The sequence below is a fragment of the Suricata suricatta genome, chromosome 7, assembly GCF_006229205.1.
Source record: "Suricata suricatta isolate VVHF042 chromosome 7, meerkat_22Aug2017_6uvM2_HiC, whole genome shotgun sequence".
NCBI lineage: Eukaryota > Metazoa > Chordata > Mammalia > Carnivora > Herpestidae > Suricata > Suricata suricatta.
Genome location: NC_043706.1, coordinates 142876160 through 142885588, shown reverse-complemented (window position 1 = coordinate 142885588; position 9429 = coordinate 142876160). Strand labels below are relative to the sequence as shown.

At 56.5% G+C, this 9429-nt stretch overlaps 1 long non-coding RNA gene across 3 annotated transcripts; it reads right to left on the bottom strand.

Annotated features, from left to right (window-relative positions):
* Nucleotides 1–5324: 5324 nt before the first annotated feature.
* On the bottom strand, nucleotides 5325–9332 carry LOC115296240. 3 transcript variants are annotated; one of them, XR_003910798.1, is made up of 5 exons: nucleotides 9128–9332; nucleotides 8190–8298; nucleotides 7848–7949; nucleotides 5913–6135; nucleotides 5325–5727 (listed from the first exon to the last, which is right to left on the bottom strand). It is a non-coding gene; the product is annotated as an uncharacterized LOC115296240 (long non-coding RNA). The 3 variants fall into 3 exon arrangements; XR_003910799.1 differs by having other exon boundaries at nucleotides 9065–9136; XR_003910800.1 differs by lacking the exon at nucleotides 9128–9332 and adding an exon at nucleotides 8706–8776.
* Nucleotides 9333–9429: the final 97 nt, after the last annotated feature.

Below are 9429 nucleotides of genomic sequence, written 5' to 3'. Positions count from 1 at the left end.
CCCAGGCGCCCCTGCAAATTTCATTTAAAACTTAAAAGTCTCCCTTTTCCTCTGCAAAGCGGACTTAGACAAGCTGTCAAGGGCACTGCTTTTCCGTGTTGCTGTCTCCGGTTAGGCATGGGCACAGCTTGGGTCTATCAGGGTCACCCTGCGGGCAGGCAGTTCTGAAAACTCCGTGGTTGGACGGCAGGTCCCGGGGGGGGGGGGGGGGGGGGGGGGGGGGGGGGGGGGGGGGGAGCGAATGCTTGTCATAAACCCAGCCCGAAAGGATTCACACAGCCTTCACGTGTTTTTGGAAGCCCCCAAACGTCCTGTTGCTCAGCTCTGTCCCCAGGGCCAATCAGGTGCCAATAGGACGCTCCCACGCTTCCCTCTGGGGGTGAGTGTCCCCGAGGGGGCTCTCCTAGAACATGGCCTGGCTGCCCCGTGCAGCCCCCGCCTGAGAACCAGTGGTGTGGTGGCAGCAGCCGCCAGGCAGGGGGACGGCCGAGACCCGGGGGCGGCTCTGTCGTCCACCCTGTCCCCGCGGGTCGCGTGCTGGACACGTGCACCGTCTCCGCGCCCCTCCTGTCCGCAGGATCCTGTGACTGACCTCACAGCAAACCCTCTTCTGCCCACACCGGTCCGAGTACGTTCTGTTTGCAACTAAGGCCTCTAACCGACCTCCGCGAGGAACACGACTTCCTCCTCCTCGTGCCCACCCCTCCTGACGAGGAATTAGCAGAGGCCACGGGCATCTGGAAGTGTCTTTTACGACGACGAGAACGCAGTGTCTTCCTTCTGGAAGACCGGAGGATCGGCCGGAGACTCGCATCTGTGCCTTGGCCCCGGCGAGCACGCACAGCTCACGGGGCCCTGGAGCCGGAGGAGGAGACAGCGCCTGCTTACGATCTGCCGAGACAAGTGCCAGCCGGCCTGAGCGGCGCCTGTTGGCCGGAGAAGTGGGTCTCCACGTGAGACGACAATGGAAGTCTGAGGGCTCGGGCAGGAGTCACTGGGACACAGGTGGGGGGAAGGAAGGCGAGGAGGAGGAGGAGGGAGGCGGCGGGTTCCCAGAAGGCCAGCCAGGGACGGCAGAAAAAACCACACGTGTGTCTTCCTCTACCTCGCCCTTCCCGGCTCACTCCTACCGTCCAAGCTTAATTATTAGTAGCGTCCCCTTCCTCTCCAAAGTGTCCTGGTTAAGTGATGGATTGTTTCTTCACTCCACCCACCAAGGACCAGAAGACTGATAAATCGGATGTGAGGATAAAGGGACAATGCTTGTAACGTCTTAGAAGAAAAATTCTGAATGTTAAAGCGTTATCCAAATTGTCATTCAGATATGAGAATATAATATACCTTTTCTCGCTCAAATAAAGCCTCAAAAAATTGCCACGCAACGAAATCCTCTTGAAGGAAGAACTCGGATCCAGAAAAGAAACAAACCCAGGAGATGGTTACAGAGACCCGGATTCAGGGTGACCGGAGGGCTACGGAAAGTCCACTGTAGGATCGCAGCGGGACAGCCTGCACCCACCACGAGGGCTCTGGGGACAGACAACCAAGGAGAGGAGGGGACCTTTGGCCTCTAGACTGCGAGGGCCTGAGGCCCCTGCCGGCAGCCACGGGTGCTCGGAGCTGGCCGGTGGTCCTCCCTCCCGGAGCCTTCGGGTGAGGCGGGGGCCCTGCCCCCAGACGCTGCTCACGGACTCCCGACCGTTTGCTGCTTTAAGCTTTCACGTTTGGAGGCATTTGTCACCCAGCAGTACACAGTTTACAACTCCAACAACTACAAAGTAGGTCTATGTGCGCATCAGGTCAGTCATCACAGCATTGTTCTTTATTGAAAAATTACAGCAAGAGTAGTAGTCATTGAGAAATCGCTGAAACATAACATAGTATTCGGTTGTTGTAACAGAGAGAGAGGGAGGGGGAGGGAGAGAGAGAGGAGAGAGAGACGCCTGGGGGGCTCCGTTGGTTAAACGTCTGACTTTGGCTCAGGTCATTATATCACAGTTTGGGAGTTCAAGTCCCACGTCGGGCTCTGTGGTGACAGGTCAGAGCCTGGAGCCTGCTTAGGATTCTGTGTCTCCCTCTCCCTCTGCCCCTCCCCTGCTTGCGCACACGCACACACACACACACTCTCTCTTTCTCTCTCTCTGTCTTTCAAAAATAAATAAACATTAAAAAAAATTTTTTTAACGGGGCACCTGGGTGGGTGAGTCAGTTAAACATCTGACCTTGGCTCAGGACATGATCTCATGGCTCGTGAGTTCAATCCCCGGGTTGGGCTTTGTGCTGACCGCTCAGAGCCTGGAGTCTCCTTCTGATTGTGTTTCTCTCTCTCTCTGCCCCTCCCCCCACCCACTCTCTGTCTCTTTCTCTCAAAAATAAACACGAAAAAAATTAAATGAGGGAAAAGACTCTACAAACTGATATGGTCTGATTTCAGGACATATTGTCACGTGAAGAAACCTGCACCCCACCCTCATATCAGAAAGAAGGGGTGTGTCGGGGAGAGGACGGGTGCCCCTGGTCTTTTCTGTAAAGGAAATACAGGAAGCACAAACCAGGAATTAACGAGGGGACCTCCCTGCAGGGGGGTGGGGGGTGGGCAGCAGGAGGGGGAAGGATGGAGGAAGGAGGTGGGTGTGCTTGGGTATGGTCCTCACAGACCCCACCGGGACCGGCGCACCAAGGACCCTGTGCGAGCACGGACCGACCACGTGACTGCGGGGAGGAGCCGGAGAAAATCCGTCCCGTGTGTCAGTTTGCACCAGGGTGTACCGACGGCACGTGGTGCAGCTCGAGACCAGGAGACCTGCACGCAAGTACGAGACTCTCTAGGAAATGTGTTTTCCACAGCAGTGCGGGCCGGGGAGTCTGAACTAGCCACGTTAGATCTAGCAAATCCCTACATACCCCCTGGTTTCTTACTTTCATAAAAAGTTGACACAAGGAAAGGAAGGCGGGAGATGTAACACTGACTGTGCACCTCTCCATATATGTGATTATGGGTACATCAAGTATTATACGACGCACATCAGTGTAACACACACACACACAAGTATCTAATTCCACTCTCCCTGTCAGGCGGCCTAGAGGCTGGGACACCCAGGAGTAATGTGCACACCTACAGCTCGGCCAGGTATCCATTTATAAATACGAATTTCCAGTAAAAGGCACCCTGGTAACCGGCGGACCCCAGGCAGGTGGGGACACAGGATGCGTCCGGCTCGGCTCACGGTACCAGAGATGGAGGAAGTCGTCCGAAAGTGATGAGGGCGTGTTGAGGGAACACGAGAGCGGCTTGCAGAGCTCCCGATCCGGGGAAATCTGAACAACACCCGTGATGACAGCAATTACTGATTCATAGAGTAAGACCAAGACCCAGAAGTCCACAGTCCTGTAACTGAATAACTAAATGAATGAATAAGTGAAGACACACGTATGGATGCATTCATGGGGAAGGAGGGGCGGCTCTTCCTTATAACGGAGGGCCACAAGATAAAATTTTTTAATGTTTATTTGTTTTTGAGAGAGAGAGAGAGAGAGAGAGAGAGAGAGCGAGCATGAGTGGTGGAGGGTCAGAGAGAGAGGGAGACAGAATCGGAAGCAGCTCCAGGCTCCGAACTGTCAGCACAGAGCCCGATGCAGGACTTGAACCCACGGACTGTGAGATCATGACCTGAGCTGAAGTCGGACGCTTAACCAACTGAGCCCCCACCTCCCCGGCGCCCCTGTCACAAATGTCGAGCGGGTGACAGAGGCTTCCCGCAGGCAGCGAGCGCCACCGTCGCAATGGGTGTCGGCCAGAATCGTCACTGACGGTAAACTCCCCGAGAGATGACGCCCGCAGGGTCAGCTCGCGTCCTCAGGGGTGCACGTCAGTCTCAGAGGGGGGAGCGGCAAAGCCACAGGGAGGGGCTCTGGCCGCGGCCCCGCCCGGGGGTCCGGGTCAGCGGCGTCTGGGTCCCTCCCACGCGGTGCGGAACTCTTGCCAAAGGACACCACCACCACCGGAGCCGAATCAGAAGGAAGAATCCGGTTTACCCCAAACCAGGGGCGTGCACAAAATCACGAGTCCCCCCCGGAGGGTGAAGGGTATGAGAAGGGCTGTAAAGCTGGCCCAGCTGGAGACGCGGGCCGGGCAGCGGGCGGGCCTGGGCCCTGCACCGGCGCGCGTGGGACAGCCAGACGGTCGCCAGGCCTGCAGAGCAGGGGTTGCATCAGCCTCCCCGCCTGGCTCGGAGCCCCGCGGTCCGGTTTTGTAAGAGGTTAGCGCGAGGAAACCAGGGGAGGGCATCAGCGAACTCCACTTACGTTTGCAACTTTCCTCGGGTCTAAAGCTACTTTGAAAGGAGACCTCCTGGGGGACAAAGATGAGCGACTCCAAAAATGACGGCCTCATAATGACGATCGTCCACGAAGCACGGAAGGTGCTCTCGAACTTTACGCGTCGCGACCCCCTTCCACACAAGGGGCGCGGACACAGAGGGGAGCCAGCCGCACGGTACGGCTTGGGGCGTGAATCCAGCTTTCCGATCTCAGGGGTGCGGGATCGAGCACCGTGTTGGGTGGAGCCTACTTAAAAATAAATAAATGGGGGCGTCTGGGCGGCTCAGTCGGTTGAGCATCCAGCTTCGGCTCAGAGCCTGGAGCCTGTTTCAGATTCTGTGTCTCCCTCTCTCTCTGCCCCTCCCCCTCTCATGCTTTGTCTCTCTCTGTATCAAAAATAAATAAAACATTAAAATAAATAAATAAATAAATAAATTGCAAATCTGATGCGTCACATTCACATTTGATGTGACAAACTCAGTGGCTCCCTGTCTTTCCGAAGTTACCATCCCGGACCCCCCATGTGCTTGCTGGGGACTGAACATTTATGTCCCTCTGAACCTTGTGGGTCGGAGCCCGCTCCAGTGTGACGTGGGGACGTCAGGTTAGATTAGGTCATGAGAGCGGCGCCCTCGTGAGGGAACCGACGCCTTCACAAAAGGAGGACACAGGGAGCAGGTGACGACCTTGGACTTCCAGCGGAGCTGTGTGACAGGAATGTCCGCTGGGTGAGCCTAGCCCGTCAGGGATAACCGTCTGGTCACCTCTCTCCTGCCTCCCCGCCCCCTGGTCCCCCTGGCGCACACACCAGCTGAACAGACCTTACACTCACAACTTTCTGTTTCAAGTGTGCTGAGGGCCTGCCCAGGAACTTCCCCCTTCCTGCACGCCGGGCTTGGACTCGGGGACCTTGACTGAGGTCAGGACCTGAGCCGGAACCGGGAGTCAGATGCTTAACCCACTGAGCCACCGCCCAGGCGCCTGACTTATTATGTCTTTTATGATGATCACTGTGGCCTTTATTCTAAAAACACAAGAGAGTTGTTGAAGGTCCTTAAGATGACAGATTTAAAAGGACCTCCGCACTGAGAACAGCAAACGGAATGAGGAAACGGCCCTCGCCAGCCAGGGCATGGAGGGTGGCTGGGGGGAGGGCGGGACTGCGGTGCGGCCGGGGGTGACCCCGGCTTGTTTGCCCCACGTCTGCCTTCTCCCTGCTGACCGGTGGAGGTGTGGGGACGCGGCGGCCGGGACCCCACGTGCTTTGTTTCTAGAAGGCTGTTGTCAGGGCCGAGCTGGGAAATGCCATCGGGAGAATCGAGGTCTCTCTGGACAAAACCGGGGAGCACAGACCCTAGGCTGTTTTTCCCACGGCGTGTCTCCTCTCTTCTCGGCTCAGACGTGTCCCTTGTAAGCAGTGACTGCAGTTTGGGGACGTCCTGCCCCCACCCCCACCCCACGCCCCCCTCTGCCCGGGCCCTCACCCTTTACCCTCCACCCCTGGTGCTCCCTCTGGTCAGAGTCCCCCACCCCCACCCCACGCTCCCCAATGCCCCGGCCCCCACCCCCACCCCCCTACCCCTGGTGCTCACCTCTGCCTCTGGGGCCTCAGTCCTTGAGGAGGCCTGGACGTTACCTCCAGGGTCCGGATTTGCTACCATGTCCGGAGAAGTGGTGGGAAGGAGCTCATGAGAGAGTAAGAGACCAGTGGTTGAACACTAGATCTTTCGCAGACTGGTGGCTTCTGCCCTCCTTCCAAGCTGCTTCGAACTGCTCAGGGCTCAGAATTGCGAGTGTCGTTTCCTGCCTGAACACCTAGGAGGGTTGGACACATTCAGTGCTTCCTGCCAAGTGCTTTGTGAAGGCTCAGAGCTGGGAACGGGACATTTTACACGTTCTAACGCAGCTTCTTGCAACATGCGTAACATGCTGCCGCTGGGGAAGGGCCCCACACCCCTTTATGCTGTGCCTGTCCTAAGCCCTCTGGGAACCAAGCCGAGGTCAGGGGGAACAGGGGGTGGTGGTTTGTGCAGGGGGTGCCTGGGGGGCAGAGTTCCTGCAGGGGACAGAGGGCCCATCTGCGGGAGGGGGGCCTGGGCAGAGAGGACCAGTCTCCGGCCGCCAGGGCCCACCTCCACCCCTCGCGGGGAGACCTGTGTCTCAGTGGCCCCGCGCTGCTCTCTGGCCCGGTCTTTGCCCCCCTCACTCTAGCTTCCCTGTGGTCAGGTGAAGAGAGGGAGGAGGACGGAGGGGCAGAGGCTGCAGGGACCACTGTCCATCCCACCCCCTGTGGCGGGCCGGGACCCCAGACGGCACTTAGCACTAGGCTTGGGGGCCGCGCGAGACCGTGAACGCCAGGGCACACGTGTGCGCCTCTCGGTACGTCACAGGGCACGGCACTCGCGCATGGAGCCAGCTGGCAGGAGAAGGCGCCCCCACCCCCCGCGCCCCAGGGGCCTCCGGTTTTTCACTGTTCTGCATGCAACCTTTAGTGACACGGAAACGCTTGTGGGCATCGATTCTGGGGCTGCAGATGGACCTCGGCAAGCAGGCGAATTTGCAAATATGGAACCGTGAGGAATGGGGGTCAGGGCAGCATTAGTTTATTTAATCCTTATAACAACACTGCCAGGGAGGGGCTGTTAGTGCCTTGATTTCCACACCTGAGAAAGTGCAAGGGTTGAATTGCTGGCTCAAAATCCCGGAGTCACAAAGCGGGGGAGCGGGGCCTCTAACCCAGGCGGGCGGCGTCAGAGCCTTGACTCAGCATCCTACCGCTTTTCTTAAGGTTACTTTCAAATAAACGTTGTGCGGTACGTTTCAGGACACTAGGCTCGCTGACAAGGCGCAGAAGTGAAAAAGCCCAAACCACACTCTTAAACCCTCAGTGTGATTTCCCAAGTAACATTTCTTACACCCGAGTACAGGTCAAAACACAGGAAATTACCCTTTTTAGGTCAAAAGTAGTTGGACACTGCCAGTTTTACACAGTTCAACCCCATATAGCCTTGGAGAGCTTTCTCTCCATTACCAGAGACACCAGTTCATTTCCTCTTTTTGCATATGGAAAACAAAAGTTACTGTACTTCAAATGGAAGGAAGACTTTGGAGAATGTACAGACCTTTTAAAATGAAGAACAGAGAAACCTAATGGTGGACCATGGGGAGGGGGAGGGGGAGGGGGAAAGAGGGCTGGGGAGAGAGAGGGACGCAAAACCGGAGAGACTATTGAATACTGAAAATGAAGGGAGGGTTGAAGGGGGAGGGGGAGGAGGAAGGGAGGTGGTGGGCATGGAGGAGGGCACTTGTGGGGAAGAGCACTGGGTGTTATAGGGAAACCAATTTGACAATAAACTATTAAAAAATAACAATAAAAATTTAAAAAAATAAAATGAAGGACAGAAAGATAAGATCTCACACTTCAGTAGAAATAGGCCAAAGATATGTATTATCTGCCCCCAAAATGCTGCGCATTGGACTGTTTTATCAGAACAGTGGATGGTCTGCGTTTTCAGGGTCAAGAATACCTGTATTTATCTAACTGAGATTAGACAAAATCTCTACGGAAGGCAGCAGCATGGCTAATAAGTCTTCAGGGGTCCACCTTTTAACTGTCAGCTCTTAGGAATCTGGGTGATGTAACAAAACAAAATAACAGACGTTTTCGTTATGGTCTTGCCAAACTGAAGAGCAAAACCTATCCGTTGGTGACCTTAGAGTAGTATATTTATAGAAAACTCCAAGATACTCTGAAATCATGTTGTACGGGCAGCCCTAATTTTTAATCTCTCTTTAAACCGTCCATGGCGGATACTAAGGAGGAAAAACCCACTTCCTCATTTGCAGGCGCACATTCTCCCAAGACCAACCAGAGAATAGTCAACAGCTGTCCCAAAGTTTGCAGTATTTATGCAAAACCAGAAAGATGGGTTGGAGTAGCGATTCCTCTTCTGAGTAGGGTTTCACACTTTCAAATTCCTAGTTGGAAGACAAAGTGAGTAAATCAGTACCTCTCACAAATAAAAAGGAGGAAGGCAGACTCATGCTATTTCACCTGAGATGATCTGAAGTACATCTATTCTCATTTAACCTTGAAAAGTAGGTGCTCTGTGTTGAGGAGATGGAGCTGGGAGAGGGAGAGGAAGGGGGGGGGAGAGAGAGCAAGCGAGAGAGAGAGAGAGAGAGAGAGAGAGAGAGAGAGAGAGAGAGAGAGAGAGAGAGAGAGAGAGAGAGAGAGAGAGCGATCCAGGGAGGGAGCTGACGCCCAGCGCCCCCTGGCAGTCAGAACGCAGAACCGGCTGCGCCAAAGCCTGCCCTCATCCCCTCCTTGACCCTCACGAATGCAGATGTTTCTAGCACTTCACTCTTAGTAAGGAGACGTCCACCTGAGAAGGGGACCCCTGTCGGTACTCCTGAAATGGCCCCCAGTGTTCTCCTCCTGGTGTCAGGCCTGAACATCACATTTGTTGCCTGGGATGTTGGGGCTGCTGCACTTGACCCTGGTCGGCAGCACTGGACGCTGGGGCTGTAGCCCAGGAGGCTGGGGCTGCACTGGTGGGTGTCAGGTTTGCAGTGCTGGGTGTCGGGTGTCAGGCTACAATGCTGGACGCTGGGGCTGCCGTGCCAGGCCAGCAGTACTGGACGCCGGGGCTCCAAGACTGGCCCTGGGGGCTGTAGTACTGGGTGTCGGGTGTCTGGCCACCCTTGCTGGCTGTCGGGCCTCAGTACTGGGTGCTGGACTTACAGCACTGATTGTTGGGGCTGCAGTGCTGGGCACTGAGTCTGCAATACTGGACGCTGGACCTACATTACTGGGTGCCGGGCCAGCAGTACCGGGCGCCGGGGCCCCAACACCGGCCCTGGGGGCCGCAGTGCTGGGTGTCGGGGCTGCAGTGCCGGGTCTGGGGCACCCGCCGTGGGTCTGAGCGTCCACGACAGGCCCGAGGACCTGAGTTCGCGGGTCCGCTCATCCTACAGCGAAGGCTGTGCGTCCGCCGTGCTTCGGCGCCGGGAGAAAGGAGGCGGCGACCTGCGGGAAAGGAGGCGGAGGACCCGCCGCCCCGCCAGCGTCCCCCGCGCCCCCCGCGCCCCCCGCGCCCCCCGCGCCCT